Source organism: Dendrobates tinctorius, unplaced genomic scaffold, assembly GCF_039654945.1.
Source record: "Dendrobates tinctorius isolate UK_male_01 unplaced genomic scaffold, ASM3965494v1 ptg000028l, whole genome shotgun sequence".
Taxonomy (NCBI): domain Eukaryota; kingdom Metazoa; phylum Chordata; class Amphibia; order Anura; family Dendrobatidae; genus Dendrobates; species Dendrobates tinctorius.
This window is the reverse complement of record NW_027361696.1, coordinates 84,432,613-84,453,706: the sequence shown is the minus strand read 5'-3', so window position 1 is coordinate 84,453,706 and position 21,094 is coordinate 84,432,613. Positions and strand designations below refer to the sequence as shown.

Genomic DNA, 21,094 nt, shown 5'->3' with positions numbered 1-21,094 from the left:
GCCAAATGACAGCGGACGCCGGCAATCCTCCCTAATGCCCCGACGTCTGAACCCCTTAATAGCCTGGCTGACCAAGAAACACTTAGTCAAATCAACCTGTCCCCGCAATTTAAATCCGAAAGCTAAACCAGCCCTCACCTGCCCCATCCTAGACACCGACTAACCTTCCTCCGCCCCAAAACCCAACCACGCCAGCAACGCGCCCAAATGATCCTACGCAGAGTTGCCATAAGAACGTGTCCCCAACCAGTTTTCCCAAGAACTCCAAACCGACTCGTAGATCGACCAAGTACCAGCAGACAAAGATGCCCATATCAAAGGTTCTGCAGCCCTGAGACCACCTTCCAAAGCCCGGCTGGACACTCGAGACCCGTTTCCTCCGCCTCTGGGGCCAAAGTCCGAAAGCGCTCCCACTGCAAACGAGACAAAGAATCAGCAATGGAATGCCTAACACCAGGCACATGAAAAGCTGTCACATGAGCATTGAGCGATAGACAAGTTAAAACTAGCTGCCGCAGAACTCGAATCACCGGAGGAGAGGACGCAGTCAAGCTGTTAATGGAGCACACCACTCCCATGTTGTCACAATTAAAACGGACTTTTTTATTCCGAAACTCCTCCCTCCACAGGTACACCGCCACCAATATGGGAAAAATCTCCAACAAAGCGATATTCTTAACGAGGCCCAGCTGAACCCACTCGTCAGGCCACGCAGCCGCACACCATTGGCCCTTAAAATACGCCCCAAAACCCACTCCACCTGACGCATCCGTAAACAGGTCCAACTCCTCGTTTAAAACTGCCTCCTCCATGAGCAATGATCTTCCGTTATATTGCTCCAAAAACTTGTCCCACACCTCCAAATCCGCCTTATGATCACTAGTAAGTCGAGCAAAATGATGTGGGGCCTTCACTCCCGCCGTTGCACTCTCCAGACGCCGAGAAAAGACCCTTCCCATCGGAATGACCCGACAGGCAAAATTTAATTTACCAAGTAGTGACTGCACCTCTCTCAATGACAATTTCTTCACCCGTCTAGATCGAGCCACCTCAATCCGCAACGCCTCAACCTTGTCGTCCGGTAAACGGAACTCCCAAGCCACTGAATCAATCACAATTCCCAAAAAAGACAGGCACGTACAAGGCCCCTCCGTTTTTTCCTGGAGCAAGCGGTACGCCAAAACGCTCAGCAACCCAGACCACGGACCTAAGCAACCTCTCACTACAGCCTGAGTCACCCGGACTGATACACAAGAAGTCATCCAGGTAATGAATCACTGAATCAAAACCCGACACGTCCCGGACAACGCATTCAAGAAAAGAGCTGAACGCCTCAAAAAACGCACAAGAAACCGAACAACCCATTGGCAAACACCTATCAACAAAAAATTCCCCCTCCCAATAACAGCCCAACAACCTAAAACTCTCTGGATGAACTGGGAGCAATCGAAACGCCGACTCGATATCCGTTTTCGCCAACAGTGCCCCCTTACCACACCTCCGGACCAAATTCGCCGCCTCATCAAAAGACGTATACACCACCGAGCACAGTTCCGGATCAATGCCATCATTCACCGACCTACCACGAGGGAAAGATAGGTGATGAATAAGCCTAAACTTATTTGGCTCTTTTTTCCGGCACCACCCCCAGGGGCGAAACAACCAGATCCTCAAACGGAGGATCCTTAAACGGCCCCGACATCCGTCCCAACCGCACTTCCTTTGCCAACTTTTCCGACACCACCGCCCCATACAGGTCAGCTGACCTGAGATTCTTCCGCCCCCACGGTATTTCAAAAGGAGGGTCGGGAATTCTAAAACCATCCGTAAAACCAGACAACAATATTGCCGCCTTTTCACCATCCGGGAACCTATTTAGATAAGGGGCCATCGCGGCTATTCTCACTGGCGTCTCCCCCTTTGGAATTACCACTCTCAGCCCTTTCTTTCTGTTTCTTAAAGCATCTGGAAGCCCCATGCGAGGATCCGCTGCAATGGGAGCACAGGTGCTTGAATTTGCAGTTCGATCCGAATCTGCATTGCCCATCGTTAAATTGCCAGCAGAGACCCTGCTTCTGGATGGCCAACTGACCCGACTGACCGCCTGCCCCTTGACAACCGCTTTGCACATTTGATGAGCTGGCCTCCCCCAGCCCCCCCTCCGCCAAGAAAGGAATGGCCAAATTTAGATTGTGTCATGACCTTTAACCACAGACTTATGTCCTTCTGATCCCACCGAATCGCTTTTCTCTGCCTAAATTGCTCGTCGTAACGAAGCGAAGCCTGACCCCATATACCCTATATGCCTCCCCAATTGAATCCAAATAACAAAAAAGAGAACAATTCTCAGGCGCCTTCTCACCAATCACGCTAGCCAGGATTGCAAACGCCTGGAGCCAATTAGCAAACGTTTGTGGAATCAAACGCCATCTCCGTTTTTCCTCCTCCTCCTTTTTGCTATCGTCCTTCCTTCCCTTATCCAAATTGAACTTTTCTAGCAGTAACAGGGAAAAAATCTCGACATACTCATCCTTCCAGATCTTTTCCAGCACCTCTTTTTTTAAATGAGCTCCCAGCGGGCCCTCAAAACATACGTACACCTCCCCGTGGGCCCTATCATCTAAATGGACCTGACATTCCTTCTCTTTTTTCGTCTGAACCGACACAGATACGGGGTCCGCTCGGCCCCCCGAAACCCCGATAGCTGCCCCCCCGATGAGCCAGCCCCTCGCTCCGTCGACCCTACCCAGGCAGCTAAATGCGCCGATGGCTCTCTAACTCCCTCCATCCGTGCTAGCAAATCCCGCACGGATGCTAACATGTCCCCAAGCCCCCCAATCGGCGACGGGCCCTGCTTTCCCACTACTTGTCCCACCGCCCCGGGCCGGCCCTCCACTCTGCACCCGACCGCAGGGGACCTTACTAAGGGTGATGACAGACAGGACACAGAAGCATACTCACCGGGCTGCGAGGACGCTGTGTCTCCTCCAGCCGCCATTCCCGAATCCCGCTGAGCATCATGACTGGAGCTGCGTAGAAGACCCTCCGTCCCCAGAGGTCCGATACTTGCTGAGACAGGCTCTCTTGACCCCGCCGCACTCCCGGGCCACATTCTTCTTGAATCGTCCACGGTCCGACCCCCGCCGAGGCCAGCAGGCTGCACAGGCCCAGGGGCTACCGCCTGTGGCCACCCACTGCCCGCACCCCTCACAGCATGTCTGCTGCTCCGTCCACTTTCTTCCTCCCCCTCCGCTGGTCCATTCAAGGGGCCCACAGCACAGGAGGCACTAGCCCACCCCGCCCGCCAGGGGCTGCCGCCCGATAATCCCCCCGCTCTTGCCCTCGCGCTGAAGAGGCAGGCCGCCCGACACCACTGCGGCCTGCCGTGTCGTCATCCATACGCGCCGTCCCGGCGCGCGCAGGCCCCGCCTCCCGATGAGGCCTAGGAGAAGGCCTGTCGACCGCCGCTGCTCCCGGGCCGGCCCGTGGATTCCTCCCAGCCCGGGGCCTGCCAGCGCGCTTACTGGCAGGCACCCCAGCCGGAGGGTCCCGGGAGGGGCTCCGACGCCGGCGCTGGGTGCTCGGCAATCCCTCGTGGCTCCAGAGCGGGAACTAAAGGAAACCGCCCCTAAAGCCCCTTAATATATCCCCTACTACCCCCCTCCTCCACCCTTTGGGATCATTAACCCCTTCCCTCCAACCCACCGTCATGAAGGGCCTCCACTTAGCCGCTGTGGGGTGGGGGTTGCGCGGCTCGCTCCAGCCCTTGTCTTTTCTGGCAAGGCGCATGCCACCAAAAAGATGCACCATGTTCATTAGCTGCTGTGTGCTTGTTAGGCTGTGTGCCCACAATGATTTTTTGGTATATTTTTTTTTCTTTATGTTGCAGATTTTCGCTGCATCAAAAACACAGCATCTTACAATTCCAGCAAAGTGGATGGGATTTATAGAAATCTCGCTCCCACTGCGCTTTTTTTTACTCAGTGTAAACTGACCTGCGGTGCATGCTTCAAATCTGCAGCCTCTACGCTGAGTTTTTTGTGCAGGTTTTTCCCATAGACTTATATAAGATGCGGAAAATCCACAGGTAAAAAACACATGTGTTTTTAGTGTGTTTTCGCAACGGAAATGTATCAAAAACTTATGAAATCCACACCGGAGTATGGCAATAAAGGTTTGTCTTAGCCGAATACCAGGAAGCACCAAAAACAAAGTAGCGTTATTTAAAGGATGGCATGCCAACAAGAGACAGAAAACTCAGAGTTAAAAACGCGATAATAAGGCTATGTGCACATGCTGCGGATTCACCAGCGGATTTTTCTGTGCGACTCCGCAGGTAAAACCGCAGGTAAAATGACCTGCGGTTTATCTGCGGATTGGCCAGTGGTTTTCCCCTGCGGTGTGACACCTGGACAATGGAATAGGTGGCAAATTGCAGCGGAATCCGCAGAAAGAATTGACATGTCAATTCTTTCTGCGGATTCAAAACCGCAGCTTTTCCGCAGTTGAAAATCCGCAGCATGTGCACAGCGGATTGTAAATCCCATAGACTTACATGGTACTGTACACTGTCTGCAGAACTGCTGCGGATCCACAGAGGACAAATCCCTTATTCACTTTAAAAAAATGCAGGTAGCCGAAGGGGGGAGTCACATTTAGCGATGCACCAGCGATCCCGACAACGATACGACCCGGTCAGGATCGCTGGTGCATGGCTAAATGGTCTCTAGTGAGCTGCCAATCAGGCAGATCCCACCAGCGACATAGCAGCGGTCGGCGGTCGTTACTTACCTGTCAGACGCAGCGATGAAGACGTCATCCTGCCCGCGTCCACGCGTTGCTCGTCGGCGCCAGCAGGAAGCGGCCGACGAGAAATGGCCCGTTCTCGCGCGATCAGCGACAGATTGCGGGGGAGCCGGACGGAGGTAAGTATCACACATAGCGATATCGCTAGCAATATCGCTGCTGCGTCACAAAGTCGGTGACGCTTTAGTGATATCGCTAGCGATCTCGCTTAGTGTGACGGGGCCTTAAATCCAACACCCTTAGGCTACGTTCCCACAATGAGCTTTAGGTGAGTTTTTGATGTGGCAGATTTTCTGCACCATTTCGGCACCCATTAAGTAAAATTGGTTACTTTGATTTTTTTGAAAATACGCAGCTTCAAAAACGAATCAAAAGTTCATTGTGGGAATGTAGCCTTACCAGTCAGCCATTATCATCTTTAGTGGCGGCTGGCTGTAAACAGTGGACAAAGTGAACACCACATCTCCATGCAATTGTTAATGGATGTTGCCAACTCATCTCCTATGAAATGGAATGTCTTTATTATTCTTATTTTAAAGGGAATCTGTCAGCTGATGTATCTCCTCAAAACCAAGGACTGGGTGAATCAGAGGCAGGCTGGCATAATTACAGCTTCCAAGGACCATAGCGGGAGATGGGACTAATCCAGCACCATCCCGTTGCTGCTAGAGGTGATTTAACAGGTCTCTACTATAGCGGCAAACCCGTTATATATCTAGAGCAGGGGTCTCAAACATGCGGCCCGGGGGGCCATATGTGGCCCCTAAGGCTGCTTCATGCTTCCCTCAAGCACTGTAGACCCCTTGGCATCCATGTCGGGTTCAGTTGATCCACCTATGGCAGTGTTTTATTTCAGCTGAATGTGCGTGCTAAGATGTACATTCAATTGAAATGATGTACCTGTTGTGGTGGGCAGCTGGGGAGGTGACAGCGGCGGAGCTGTGGGTCACAGGTGGCAGGAGCCGGCTGCTGCGGCTAACTCCTGTGTCCGCTGCTAAAGAGAAATGAATATTCGCGACTCTCCACACCCATAGGAGTGGAAAAGCAGAGAATATTAATTTCTCTTTTATAGCGGGCACAGTAAGCACAGCCACCGACTTCCTGCTGCTCGGACGGGCAATCATGTGTGCCTACTACTAAAGAGAATGAATATTCACTGCTCTCCACGCCTATGGGAATTGAGAGCAATGAATATTCATTCCCTTAAGTAGCTACTGTGCCCGCTATTAAATAACAATGAATATTCACTGCTCTCCACTCCTATAGTCCCCGCATGGAGAGCAGTGATCATTCCGGAAGCTGTGCTCTGCTTGTAAGCAGCGAATAACGTCACTGCCATGCGCTGCTTAGAAACATAAATCAGCAGCTGACATCAGAACAAGATGCTGCGAGAGAGTGCAAGAAGATAAGTAGAATGATTTATGTTTTTTTCTGATGGAGGCGATGTATACCAGGATAGGGATGAGGAGGCTATGAATACCCGGATGGAGATGAGGGTGGCATGCATACCAAGATGGGGATGAGAGTGCCATGCATACCAGGATAGGGATGAGGGTTCATGCATACCAAGATGGGGATGAGAGTGCCATGCATACCAGGATAGGGATGAGGGGGTCATGCATACCAAGATGGGGATGAGAGAGCCATGCATACCAGGATGGGTGTGAGGAGGCCATGTTTACCTTTATAGGCATGAGGGGGCCATGCACACCAGGATGGGGATGAGGGGGCCATGCATACCAGGATAGGGATAAGGGGGTCATGCATACCAGGATGGGGATGCAGAGGCTATGAATACCAGGATGGAGATGAGGGGGTCATGCATACCAAGATGGGGATGAGGGTGCCATGCATACCAGGATAGGGATGAGGGGGTCATGCATACCAGGATGGGGAAGAGGAGGCCATGCATACGAGGATGGGGATGAGGGGGCCATGCATACCAGGATGGGGATGAGTGGGCCATGCATGCCAGGATGGGGATGAGGGTGCCATGCATACCAGGATAGGGATGAGGGGGTCATGCATACCAGGATGGGGAAGAGGAGGCCATGCATACGAGGATGGGGATGAGGGGGCCATACATACCAGGATGGGGATGAGTGGGCCATTCATGCCAGGATGGGGATAAGGGGGCCATGTTTACCGTTATAGGCATGAGAGGGCCATGAGCACCAGGATGGGGATGAGGACGCCATTCATGCCAGGATAGGGATAAGGGGGTCATGCATACCAGGATGGGGATGAGGAGGCCATGCATACCAGGATGGGGATGAGGGGGCCATGAACACCATGATGGGGATGAGGGGGCCATGCACACCAGAATGGGGATGAGGAGGCCATGCACACCAGGATGGGGATGAGGAGGCCATGCATACCAGGATGAGGGGACCTTTCATACCAGGATGGGGATGAGGGGGCCATGCATACCAGGATGGGGATGAGGAGGCCATGCACACCAGGATGGGGATGAGGAGGCCATGCACACCAGGATGGGGGGACCTTTCATACCAGATGGGAATGAGGAGGCCATGCACACCAGGATGGGGATGAGGGGGCCATTCATATCAGGATAGGGATAAGGGGGTCATGCATACCAGGATGGGGATGAGGACGCCATGCATTACCAGGATGGGGATGAGGAGGCCATGCAAACGAGGATAGGGATGAGGAGGCCATGCGTACCAGGATGAGGGGACCTTTCATACCAGGATGGGGATGAGGGGGCCATGCATACCAAGGTGGGGATGAGGGCCATGCATACCAGGATGGGGATAAGGAGGCCATGCTTACCAGGATAGTGATGAGGGGGTCGTGCATACCAGAATAGGGATGAGCAGGCCATGCACACCAGGATGGGGATGAGGAGGCCATGCATACCAGGATGAGGATGAGGAGACCTTTCATACCAGGATGGGGATGAGGGGTCATGCATACCAGGATGGGGATGAGGGGGCCATGCATACCAGGATGTTGATGAGGGGGATATATTTGCCAGAATGGGGATGAAGGTACCATGCATACCAGGATGGGGATGGGTGCCATGCATAGCAGGATGGGAATGGGCACCATGCATACCAGGATAGGGATGAGGGGGCCATGTATACCTGATTTGGGACATGCATATACCAGGATGGGGGAGACTAGTACAGAAGTGACCACATTTTCTGCTTTTTTTTCTATTTTCCTCCTCTAAAACCTAGGGACATAACTACAATATGAGGACCTGGATGGGGACATGATTACAATATCGGGACCTGGATGGAGACATATCTACAATATGGAAACATGAATTGGGCCATAACTACAATATGGGGACCTGGATATGGGGACATGACTACAATATAAAGAATTTGTGTTTGCAATCATTTTCAGGAAGAAACTGAGTATTATCTGACAGAATTGCAGGGGTGTCAATACTTTTGACCACAACTGTATAACCATAATATGGAGATCTTGATGGGGATATATCTACAATATGGGGACCTGGATGGGGACATATCTACAATATGGTGACCTGGATGGGGACAAAGCTACAATATTAGTGCACATTTGTTATCACCACATCCATAACGACCCAAGCTCTAAAAAAAATTAAAAAACGGCAAAAATGTTCAAAAAATTGTATCACTAAAAATGTCACTTTGGCCTGCAAAGACTGCAGCCCCCAAATTCAAATTTTTTCTATATGCGGCCCATATATCCATCCGAGTTTGAGACCCCTGACGTAGACCATTGCTGAGAGAAACCAAGTCCCCGGTCGGACTCTGAAAGTATATTTGCCTTGAAATGACCTGATGTTTGCTGCCCGTGGTTTAAGCATCATTACAAAATGATATAGATCAGATATGTGTAAAGGGCTCATAGACCACGTTTCGGGCATTAATATGTGTGGGGGATCATTTTCAGTGGACCACCCCTCCAAATGCAGTACGAACGATATCTGCACAATTTTGCCACTATAGGTTTTCCACTACAACAGTTTAGCAGCAGATGCTTCCTATGCTAACTTTTACATGTTGACGTATTTTGCTATTTATTTTGTTGTTTTTGCTGTGTTTTTTTTCTGCTTTGTTTTTGGGGTGAAAAGCAGCAGCACATATTTCCTTAGGGTATGTGCACACGCTGCGGATTCTGCTGCGGATCTGCAGAGGATTTGTCCCTGTGGATCCGCAGCAGTTCCGCAGACATTGTACAGTACAATGTTAGCCAATGGGATTTCAAATCAGCAATGCACATGCTGCGGATTATTCCGTGCAGATTTGCTGCGGTTTTAAATCCGCAGCACGTCAATTCTTTCTGCGGATTCCGCAGCGGTTTGACACTTGTTCCATTGTCCAGGTGTCAAACCACAGGGGAAAACCGCTGGCTAATCCGCAGGATACTTTACCTGCGGTTTTACCTGCAAATCCGCAGCGTGTGCACTCACCCTTAAGGCTGTGTTCCCATGCAGAATATACGGTCGAGGTAAAAAAACAAACAAACACCTGAGCTGCTTCAGTGTTTCATCTCCAGGTGTTTTATCTGCAAAACCTTCTGGCCGATACTAACACCTGCGCCTGCTTGTGGGTGATACAGTGATTCTCGAATGATAATTTTAACGACGGCAGCACTGCAGATTTTGGTTGCATTCATGTCCATTGTGTATGAATGAAAAATAAGCCACCCTGCATTTTTGTGGCACTTTTAACAGAATACTCAAGGTCTTCTGTAAAGGGAGAAAAAAAAACAAAGAAAACACTTGTAAACAAAAAATGCATGAAAATAAGGCTGTGTGCACACGCTGCGGATTCCGCTGCGTTTCCGCAGCGGTTTTGGCCGCTGCGGACCCGCAGCAGTTTTAGCTGCAGTGTACAGTACCATTCAAATGAATGGTAAAAAAAACCCGCTGTGCCGACGCTGCGGAAAAATCCGCGCGGATTTGCTGCGGTTTTGAATCCGCAGAAAGAATTGCATGTCAATTCTTTCTGCGGAAACCGCTGCGGGTTCCTATCTCCACCATTGTGGAGATAGTGAATCCGCAGGACCAAACCGCAGGCAAAACCGCAGATAATCCGCAGGTCTTTTGACCTGCGGATTATCTGCGGTTTTTGCAAAATCCCTGCGGATTAATCCGCAGCGGATTCCGCAGCGTGTGCACGTACCCTAAATGTTTTTACAAGTCAGAAAAAATGGCAAAATTAAAAACGCGCTAAGTGAAGGAAACCTAAGGGTGTGTGCACACACTGCGGAATCTGCTGCGGATTAATCCGCACGGATTTTGCAAAAACCGCAGATAATCCGCAGGTCCAAAGACCTGCGGATTATCTGCGGTTTTGCCTGCGGTTTGGTCCTGCGGATTCACTATCTCCACAATGGTGGAGATAGGAACCCGCAGCTGTTTCCGCAGAAAGAATTGACATGCAATTCTTTCTGCGGATTCAAAACCGCAGCAAATCCGCGCGGTTTTTTCCGCAGCGTCGGCACAGCGGTTTTTTTTTTCCCATTCAAATGAATGGTACTGTACACCGCAGCTAAAACTGCTGCGTGTCCACAGCGGCCAAAACCGCTGCGGAAACGCAGCGGAATCCGCAGCGTGTGCACACAGCCTTAGTGCGGTATGTCGGCCATTCCGGCTCATCCTGCTATGTGGACTGGATGAATGGAAAAGTGTGAGCTCAGACTTCTTGGCTTTCCTTCCTCTCTGATGAAGATAAAGCCAGACACAGGTTATAGGAGCGAGGTAACGAATAAAACTCTCAGGAGATATCCTGCAAATATAACGTCCCAGAGAGTTTCTCCTATTACCAGGAATGTAAAACCACTAGATGCAAATAACTCCATATATTCCTATATTTTGGCATTTTTTTTGTTGCCTCCTGAGACAGGTCTGGAATCAACAGGGAGGGTGGAAGTGGATGGGCTGAAATCTAATCCTGCCTTCTGGAATCTGGGAGTTGCTAGAGGCCTGGCCTTCAATTGTTCTAGGGAGACCCTGCCTCTAGCTCTGTGCAAGGGGAGAGGCATGGGGGGAGGTGTGCAGACACAGAGGGACAAGGGAACAAGGAGTCAGCAGCTCTAGGTAGTTTGGAAGTGAATGAGAGGAAGGAGAAGAAGAAGAGGAGGAAAGGAAGTGCATAAGGGAGCAAGGCAGAGAAGTAAACACAGCATGGTGAGCAGGCAGGCAGACACCAAGACCAGCAGGGACATCTACTGAGAAGATCCAAGGCTCATGCTCTGTGGTCCTAATGGAAGCTCATCTGACCCAGTAAAAGTCCAGGCGGCCGCACCACACACCCCAGGTAAGAAGGAGGAAAAACTCTCCACTCTTCTTGCCAACCATTACTTTTTCCAAAAGTTCACTGCAAGTCTTGTGTAGAGCACCACCTGCCTGCCCATGTGCCTGCACCAAAACTTACCATGTGAACTGCTACAAATAGAACTTTTTGTTACCATCTGAAGGCACATTGGTAACTTAGTTGCACAGGGGACATTCTGGAATTTGGAAATATTTGATGTTTGTGGATTATGGTGTTGGTGAAGCTGACTCCTGATTTGGTGTTAGAGCCTCGGTCACACGTTGCATCACAAATGCTGAACAGTTATATATTATATCTGGACGGGTCGAACCCCAACTGATCCTCATGCGTGTCTGTCATGAGCCCGATCCGGCACGTCGTCGTGGACAGAGCGGTACCACTACAATAGTATTTTGTGACCCAGAGCGTATAATCATTAAGTCTGTGCTTTTAGGCAGCATTAACACTGTGCAGCCATGGTTTTATTTATTTTTTGCATTTTGGGACTTTACACTTTTTTTTTTTTTTTTTTTTTTGTTTCATAAATACTCTTAGCGGATGATCAGTGCGTACAAACTTATTTTGCTTATTAGAAACTTTTTTTTTTTTTTAGAGTCCTGTGCTGTCCATGAACATCTAGATTATTTTGTTTTATTTCGGTCCATATAAATGTAATTTAGTGTGCTGAATTGCATTGGATATTTTTTTTTTTTTCCGGATCACTGCTTTTAGAAACCTGACTGGCACTGTGCAGATTACACTGCATGGCTGGGTTGAGAGGCAATAGTCTCCACATGGACAAGTGACAATCCCCCCTGTTAGATCCAGCAGACAGTGAGGCGCACATCTGCGGCGTATGGCACCAGGCAGGCCCTCCCTACACTCAGTATAGCAACAGGGTTTGTAAACAAGCCAGGGCACACATGTATGGAGACCGGGTGCCGCAAGCTCTACTACTCGCTAACTTTCCGTAAACTTTTTTTTGGTTAGTTCTTTGTTGTGTTTCAATCTATTACATAGCGGTGAAAGAGTTAATGGACTGGCTGCTGGATTAATAAAGGTGGTGTGGATAGGAGCATAGAACACGCTTTGTTCCCGCTATGGCACTTGGCACACCTGCTAGCTTTGCCTTCTCAGATCCGAGCAGGGATAAATGTGCACTCGGTGCTTCCCCATGCTCATCACTGTCAACAGGAACAACTTGGCGTAAAAACGCCTTAATATTGAGGACGCCTATAGACTTATTGTTCTTTAGTACATGAACCCCCATTTGTGACAGTAAAAGTGTCATAGATGCGTTAAGCCTTATTCACACACTAGCCACTTTTCCATCATCCTTGATTCTCTCATGCTGCTAAACACGCTGAATGAGATAAAGATATGGGAGATAAGTGGCCATTGGAATATTCTGTATCTCCAGAGGAATCGGAACATAACGACTGCTAAAATATCAGATTCCCCCTAGGATTCCTTATACACACCTCAGCACTGGAATTGGGACACCAATAGAGAAGAGTCGTGGACTTATGGATAGACATGTTACTGATCTGCAAGTGTTCAAAACATTGAAATAATAATCTTTGAAACAATGTCTTTAAAATTTCTCTATTTACTGAGTGTGAGTGCTACGTGCAGAAACAACTGATTCACTAATGGTCATCTGAGGAGTGTTCTGAATGCACCTGTACGCACAAATCATCAAGATCCGCTGGTGGCAGCTCCCTTTGCAATTGCTGACCAATGTAGGACCAGTGGTGTGGCCATTTCTCCAGTATCCCAGCAGCCGGTTTTCAATATAACGCCAGGCTGCATGTTGATGTTTTCTGAACAGCCTGCGTAGCCTAAGGGTGTGTGCACATGTTGCAGATTCTGCTGTGGAATTTTCCGCGCGGATTTGTGTAAATCCGCAGGTAAAACCCGCAGGTCAAAAGACCTGTGGTTTATCTGCAGATTTTCTGCGGTTTAGCCTGCGGGTTTCCCCTGTGGTTTGACACCTGCCGTGGAGCAGGTGCCAAACCGCAGCGGAATTCGCACAAAGAATTGACATGCTGCGGATTTGAAACCGCAGCAAATCCGTGCGGAAAATTCCGCACCGTGTGCACTGCGGATTTCATTTTCCATTGATTATAATGGTACTGTACACCGCAGCGTGTGCACACACCCTAAATGTGCTACCATGGCCTGCAGTGTCTCCAGACTTGTCTTCCATAGGGCGTAATTGGTCAGCAATCGAATAGGGGGCTGCCAGCCTCGGATCTTGATGATTTTCGTGCTCAAGTGCATTTAGTACGGCAGAACATTCCGCAGACGACCATTGATTGCAGCCAAGGCTGTAAGTGCAGGGATTTTTGTGAGTGGTGTGAGTGGTGTTCATACCCCATGCTGAATAAATCGAGATGTTTCACATATTTGTTTTCATCCTTTGTAGATCATCAACGTGTCTATTTATCCTGTGATTTTCATTGCACATGACCACAATCCTTTGCATATAAAAAGTGATATGTTTCAAAATATTCCCAACTTGCACTGAAATATAACATATAGAAATGTCATTTGTCTGCCAAACCCACCAATGTTTAGCCCACAAAAGAATAACTGCCTACAAGGGTCTGATACTGACTTTTTGAAGTCCGTTATTAGGAATGTTCTTGATAACTTGCCAGTGTAACAGGCTGCCAAAAACGCAAGAAATGGGCAAAATGCTTGTTTGTCAAGTGAAATTGTTTTTATTTTTGCTTAAAAAGAATAGATCTCAGCGGCATGTGTTCCTTCTGTATTACCGCTCATTCTGTGCCTTTGTGGTCACCCCAATAAATAAGTTATTAAACATCTGCCGATCAGTGGTTGTTTAATGGCTGTGATGTGAAAGCACCCTTGTGGTGTCGTTCTCACATGCTGCGTTTTTGCCACGGAAAAAGTGTTTTACATTACCAGCAAAATAAATGAGATTTCTGAAATCACCTGCTGCTTATTTTTTCCTTGCATATTTGAAAGTGTTTCTTTTTCGAATCTGTAGCGTGTCCCCTCTTTGTGGTTTTTTCATGTTCATTTGAAAAACGCAGCAAAAACCACTGAAACTCCTGCTTTTCCTGCCAGCCCCCGCTCCATAACAAAAGGGGAAAAAGTGACCCTTGCTGGTTTGAGAACTCCTCGTTAATCTCTGTTTAGTACTTTTAATCTCCAGCTGGAAATGATTTAACTTTGTTTTTCTGACCCCTCCAATGATAACGTCTAATAACAGAGCGAGCATTATGATTCAGCCCGTGTCATCATTAAATCAGAGAAGGTGTGTTAACAGACATGTCCCTCAGGCAAACAGGAGTGTCCTCCACAAGAGGCATATTATAATCCGTGTAGCAGTCTGTTTGATACACAAGATGGGAAATGATACAAAGTAAACATCCAGGAGTCCGCCGCTACCCGATAATCCTGCAGAACCACCAATTACCTACAGACCTGTGGTATTGGACCATTAAGGGCCAGACCGCAGAGTGGTGGAGGAAATCAGGACTTGTGTATCAGAAGAGGTCCATAAATTCTGTTAACTTTCTTCTACATTTCTTGGTATATTATATCCTCTAACTATAATATATATCCCCTATCCCAGTATATATGTCACCGGTTCTGCCACTCTTCTTTAATGGATTGAAAAAAAAAAAAAAAAAACCCATTATACTCACATTTCCCTTTGCTCCCCCCGCCGCTCTGTGTCATCTTCTGAAGCCGGCAGCTGATGTCAGCGTGCAAACGATGGGGAGCGCATGACGTCACTGCCATGTGCCCCCAGTCAAGTTGCATGCCGATGTTAGCTGCTGGCCTCTTCATTGGTCGGCAGCGTGTATTGCCATGCAAGGACCCAACGGATCTCTGTGCCGAGATACACTCTAACTGAATGTGCGTCCTATCGTCAGTCCATATTTGGACATGCTGAGATCCCCGTCCAAAACAGTCGATGTTGGCGGGTTCGGCTGATATTTGATAATGGGACCGCAGTATGTCTGATTTTTTTTCGGGGCTGCTGATTGCATTGTTCTCCCAGAGATAAGCTGCTGGCATATGTTTGTCATCCGCTTTCTCATAGAGAACACGTGCATTTGGCCAAACAGGAGCTTCTGTGTATGGGAGAGATGGCTGTAGGATGAACGAGGAAGACGGAGGAAACCCACGCAAATACGGGGAGAACATAAAATCGCCTTACAGATGTCCTTGGTGGGATTTGAGCCCAGTACCCCAGCGCTGCAAGGCTATAGGGCTAACCACTGACTATGAGGGTATTTATAATGTTCCTTCTTCCCTCCCCCACGAACCATACACATTAGACTAATGTCGGACAAACATGCCAATACTGACGGGTTTGACCGACACGGTAATGTATATAGGATGGTTAGGGAAAATGTCGATCAGCATGTCCTATTTCATACTGTTCTTCCAGAGATAAGCCTCCAGCAGACATATTTGTTGGCATTCTCGTGTAGAACATGAATTCTTTGCAAGATGAGTGCTCATGTGTATGGGAGAGACAACAGAGATGGTTGTTGGCTGAACAATCGTCTGAAGCATCTTTCAACTGATGGCCATCTACTGTGTGTGCCGAGTTTTTGTCCTGCGAGATTGTAGTCTTCCAGTCTGCAGAGTGGAAACAGTTCCTGGGAAATGTGTATCCCAAATCTGCACCCACGAAACACTGCAAGGAATAAGTAGAATATTCCTGGTTAAGCTAAAAGATTGCTCTGTGTCAAGTGCTGGTGTCGGTGGGCCTATGCATGACACGGGCAAGGGACAAGAGCTCCTCGGTTATGTACTACCCCCTTCACCATGCACTGGGTATAGTCGCTTTCATGTAGCACCTTCTTGTTTTCTATCTTTGCCCTTGTCTAGATATTAATGTCACAGTGATCACACCGATCGTTTCCAATTCTGTTAATGTACAAGTCCGACCACAATAATAAGTATCTGAACGGTAATCCAACGAGCTCTCATAAGAGCCGTATTCCCGATGACTGGCCTGTGTAAACATGGCATACCCCAAAAAATAACAAAATGCTAAATTGCAGACACTGATGGCATCTTTTACAGGGCCTAAGAAATAATAGTTGTCAGTAGCGTCTTAACCTGTCGATGTTGGCGGGTTCAGACGATATTTGATTGTATGGGAGCTGCAACGTGTCTGATTTTTTGGGGGAGGCCAGGTAGATGGGGAATATGCCGCCGGTAATCCGTAAACTATTTGGTGGTCTGATTGTATTCATACGGTCTGAATTGGCCTTGAAATGAATGTCCGTTGACTATAACGTTAACCATCACAGCTATGGGCAGATATCTCTCCATGTGCAAGGGCCTTCTGCATTGTCCTTAAAGGGATTCTGTCAGCACAGAATGACGGTCAAACCAAGTCCAGGTGCTCGGCGCACCCTTTGTTGTGGCCAAAGATGGGTGGAGATAGATGGTAAACAAGCAGGTTGGAAGATACACACTTAAATGTTTGGCCTTGACATGGTGCACCGAGCGTCGGTACTTGGTTTGAGCAATTATTCTGTGCTGACTATCCCTTTAAAAATCAGTATTCCTAATAAATCATTATTAAAGGGTAGTTTTTTTGCGGCATAAGGGATCATTTCACTTGATGAACGAGCTCTTTGCTTGTTCGATTGATCGGCCTGCTGACATGGCAAGATAATTGTGAAACTCCACTTATTCCCGCTTATATTTCAGTATAAATGCAGCTTTAGAAACTTTTTTGCTTTACTTGTTTTGCTTTTGTAATTTCTTTGGAAATGACCACTCAGTTTTTATTCAGTGAACCTCATTGTCTATAAGCAGTAGAAGAAACAAAACGGTAGGGGGCTTCCAGAAGACCATGATATCTACCAGCCACCCGGAGATAACCCCTGGAAGGCTTTGTGCTGCCCTAGTCCTGTTTGGGTTTATAGGTTTCTTATGAATACCGATTTCTGTTTGTGTTGGAGGCAAATTAAACAATGTAAAACCTCTACTAACCCAACCCTGAGTAACAACAATACCTTACTGGGGAGTTGTATGGAATGTGGGAACCATCTGCAAAATGACCACTGCATGTGGGCTCAGCCTGTCTGCTGGTTCCAAAACCACAGCGAGCTCCTGTTCCACTGCCAGGGTAAAGATGCTTTTTGGTGAGTTTTTGATGCAGATTTTCTGCACCATTTGTGCACCCATTAAGTGAAATAGGTTACTTGTATTTTTTGAAAAATACACATCATAAACTCAGCGTGGGTAAATCTAGAAGTACTTTGGATGAAGCATTCACCTAGTCCTGATGGAGCATGGTTTCCCCTTCTGTTATACAAGGAAGCACAGTGAATGGCTCATGGAAGGTAGGAAACGCTGGGGCACAATTTGCATTGGGGACAATTTTTGGAGGCTTAAGAATTATTTTTTTGTAAACCATTCATAGCCAAGACTGGGAACTTCAATACCATGTTGCGGTACAATACTCCGCTGCAGCCACTTAGTAATCTTCTAGGCTGCTTTCATTCGACCCCGAGCGTCGTCGCTTATCTCACCGGAGCAGATTTCGGCTGATTGGTGGGTGTACTCAGTGTTGGACATCATCCGATCTAAGGCCTCATTAAGACATGCGTGACACGAATATGTACTCTGAATTTTCATGGGTAGAAAACATGCCCATTATAGGTTATGGACGATGCTATAAATATGTCTGTGGAATTTTTTTCTTTTTCGTGGACTGTGCGTTTATAAATCTGACACGGATCAAAATTACTCAAGTCTATGGGCATGTGAAAATTACAATCGGCATACAAATGGGACATTAGTGTGTTGTCCGTGACTAACCCTAAGAGAAGGTTCTTCATGCGTGAAAATCACTAATAAACGCACGGACCAAAGACTGAAGATGAACAATGTTCTGTGGTCTTGTGCGTAAGAAAAATCCCAAATATCTGAATGAGGCATTCAACTGAAGACCTATCTTATAGAATCATAGAATCATAAAATCATAGAATCGTAGAGTTGGAAGGGACCTCCTGGGCCATCTGGTCCAACCCCCTGCTCAAAGCAGGATTCGCTAAATCATCCCAGTCAGATGTCTGTCCAGCCTCTGTTTGAAGACTTCCATTGAAGGAGAACTCACCACTTCTCGTGGCAGCCTGTTCCACTCATTGATCACTCTAACTGTCAAAAAGTTTTTTCTAATATCTAATCTGTGTCTCCTCCCATTCAGTTTCATCCCATTGCTTCTAGTCTTTCCTTGTGCAAATGAGAATAAAGTTGATCCTTCTACAATGTGACAGCCCTTTAGATATTTGTAGACAGCTATTAAGTCTCCTCTCAGTCTTCTCTTTTGCAAACTAAACATTCCCAAATCCTGCAACCTTTCCTCATAAGACAGGGTTTGCAGACCGGTCACCATTCTGGTCGCTCTTTTCTGAACTTGCTCCAGTTTGTTGATGTCTTTTTTAAAATGTGGTGCCCAAAACTGGACACAATATTCCAGATGAGGTCTAACCAAAGAGGAGTAGAGGGAAATAATGACTTCACGTGATCTAGACTGTATGCTTCTGTTAATACATCCTAGAATTGCATTTGCCTTTTTTGCTGCTGCATCACACTGTTGACTCATATTCAGTCTGTGATCTATTAGTATACCCAAGTCTTTTTCACATGTGCTGTCACTTAGCCCTATTCCTCCCATTCTATATATGCTTTTTCCATTTTTATTGCCCAGATGTAGTACTTTGCATTTCTCCCTGTTAAAAACCATTCTGTTAGTTGCTGCCCACTTCTCCAGTTTATTTAAATCTTTTTGAATCCTCTCTCTCTCTTCTCTAGTATTAGCTATCCCTCCTAGCTTTGTGTCATCAGCAAATTTAATCAGTTTACCCTCAATTCCTTCATCTAAATCGTTGATAAAGATGTTGAACAATACAGGGCCCAGGACAGAGCCCTGTGGTACCCCACTTGAGACATTCTTCCAACTGGATGTGCAGCCATTTACGACCACTCTTTGGGTCCGATCACTAAGCCAGTTATGAATCCACCTAACAGTTGCCTTGTCCATTCCATACTTAATCATTTTTTCAATAAGGATTGTATGAGAGACTTTGTCAAATGCTTTGCTGAAGTCAAGATATACTATATCTACAGCATTTCCTTGATCCACCCAATCAGTGATACCGTCATAGAAGGAAATTAAGTTAGTCTGACATGACTTATTAGTTACAAACCCATGCTGACTCTGTTTAATCACTTCATTCTTATCCAGGTATTGACATACATGTTGTTTAATAATTTGTTCAAAGATCTTTCCTGGTATAGAAGTCAGACTCAACGGCCTATAGTTACCTGGGTCCACCTTCTTCCCCCTTTTTGAAGATAGGAACAACATTTGCTCTTCTCCAGTCTTCTGGCACTTCTCCTGTTCTCCAAGAATTTTCAAAGATTATAGAGAGGGGTTCAAAAATTTCTTCTGCTATCTCCTTCAGTACTCTGGGGTGTAATTCATCTGGACCTGGAGACTTGAATTCATTTAGGCTAGCTAAGTGTTTCCTCACTATCTTTCTGTTTATAGATATCCTGGATTCTTCTATTCCCTTAATAGGACAGTGAATAACAGTTGATGTTACATTTCCTTTCTGAGAGAAAACAGATGCAAAATAGGAATTTAAAAGTTCAGCCTTCTCAACATCCTGTCTTATCATTTCATCATTTTCATCCTGTTAAAATCCTATGGCATCTTTGACTTTTCTTTTACTTTTGACATATCCCCAAAATCCTTTATTATTGCTTTTGACATCTCTTGCAAGCCTCAATTCATTTTCAGCTTTAGCTAATCTGATTTGTGCCCTGCAGGTTCTGCAGACAGCATTATATTCTTCTTTAGATATGCCTCCCTCTTTCCATTTTATAAACATTTTTTTCTTCCTTTTTAGCATGTGCTTAAGTTCTGTGTTCATCCATCCTGGTTTCCTTAACTGCTTCCTATTCTTCCCTCTTTTCGGAATTGTTAACAACTGTGCTTTGAGAATTTCATTTTTCAAGATTTCCCATCCTTCCTGGACATTTTTGTCTTTAAGGATATCCAGCCATTGGATCCCTCCAATTCTCTTTCTGAATCCCTTAAAATCTGCCTTTCTGAAATCTAACCTTGACGTCTGAGTCTTCACAGGTCTTCCGCCTCTAGTTATCCAAAATTCTAAAATAGCATGGTCGCTACCTCCTAGGGTCCCAGCCACTTTTACCTCCTCAACCATTTCCTCCCTGTTTATAAGGATTAGATCCAAAGTAGCAGTTCCCCTTGTTTTCTCCCTTACCTTTTGGAAGATAAAGTTGTCAGCAAGAGAGGATAAGAATTTCCTTGACCTGTTAGTTTTGCCTGAGAGAGATTCCCAACAAATGTCTGGATAGTTGAAATCTCCCATGACAACTATGTCATATTTTTTGGAGAACTTGGCCATTTGATGCATAAAGAGTTCATCCATAGCTTCAGGTTGCACAGGCGGCCTGTAGTAAATGCCTACAATGGTGTCCTTTCCATTGTTCTGTCCTTGTATTCTTACCCAAACAGTTTCCACAGAACTCCCAGTCTCTGAAGCTTCAATCTCTGTGCAGATATACGCGTTTCTAACATACAATGCGACACCCCCTCCTCCTTTATCAAGTCTGTTTCTTGCAAATAAGTTGTATCCTTCTAGTCTTGTATTCCAATCATGTGTATTGTCCCACCAAGTTTCAGTGATTCCAATGACATCATATTTCTTTTCCTGTGTTAGTAGTTCCAATTCTCCTTGTTTGTTGCCCATGCTTTGTGCATTAGTATAGAAACATTTTAGTTTGTGATTGGTTTCTCTTTCTCCAATATTTTTATTAATTAGATTCTTTCGTCTTTGTTCTTCCTTTCCACTTCTAATAGCAGAGTTCTCAATAGCATTTGTCAGGTGTATGGCTTTTTCTGGTCTTTTGCTTCCCTTCCCATGTTGTTCTAGTTTAAAGCTCTCCTTACAAGTGTAGCAAGGCGA

At 46.8% G+C, this 21,094-nt stretch overlaps 1 protein-coding gene across 5 annotated transcripts in view; it reads left to right on the top strand.

Moving 5' to 3' along the window:
- The first annotated feature begins 10,689 nt into the window (after positions 1-10,689).
- PLEKHA4 (pleckstrin homology domain containing A4) overlaps positions 10,690-21,094 on the top strand; it is a 107,806-nt gene continuing 97,401 nt past the window's right edge. For 3 of the 5 annotated variants that reach the window (XM_073571134.1, XM_073571130.1, XM_073571132.1), the window contains exon 1: positions 10,691-11,087. The gene's annotated coding sequence lies outside the window, so the exon portion shown is untranslated. Of the gene's footprint in view, positions 11,088-21,094 lie in introns of all 5 variants that reach the window. The other 2 variants (XM_073571133.1, XM_073571135.1) reach the window with 2 other exon arrangements.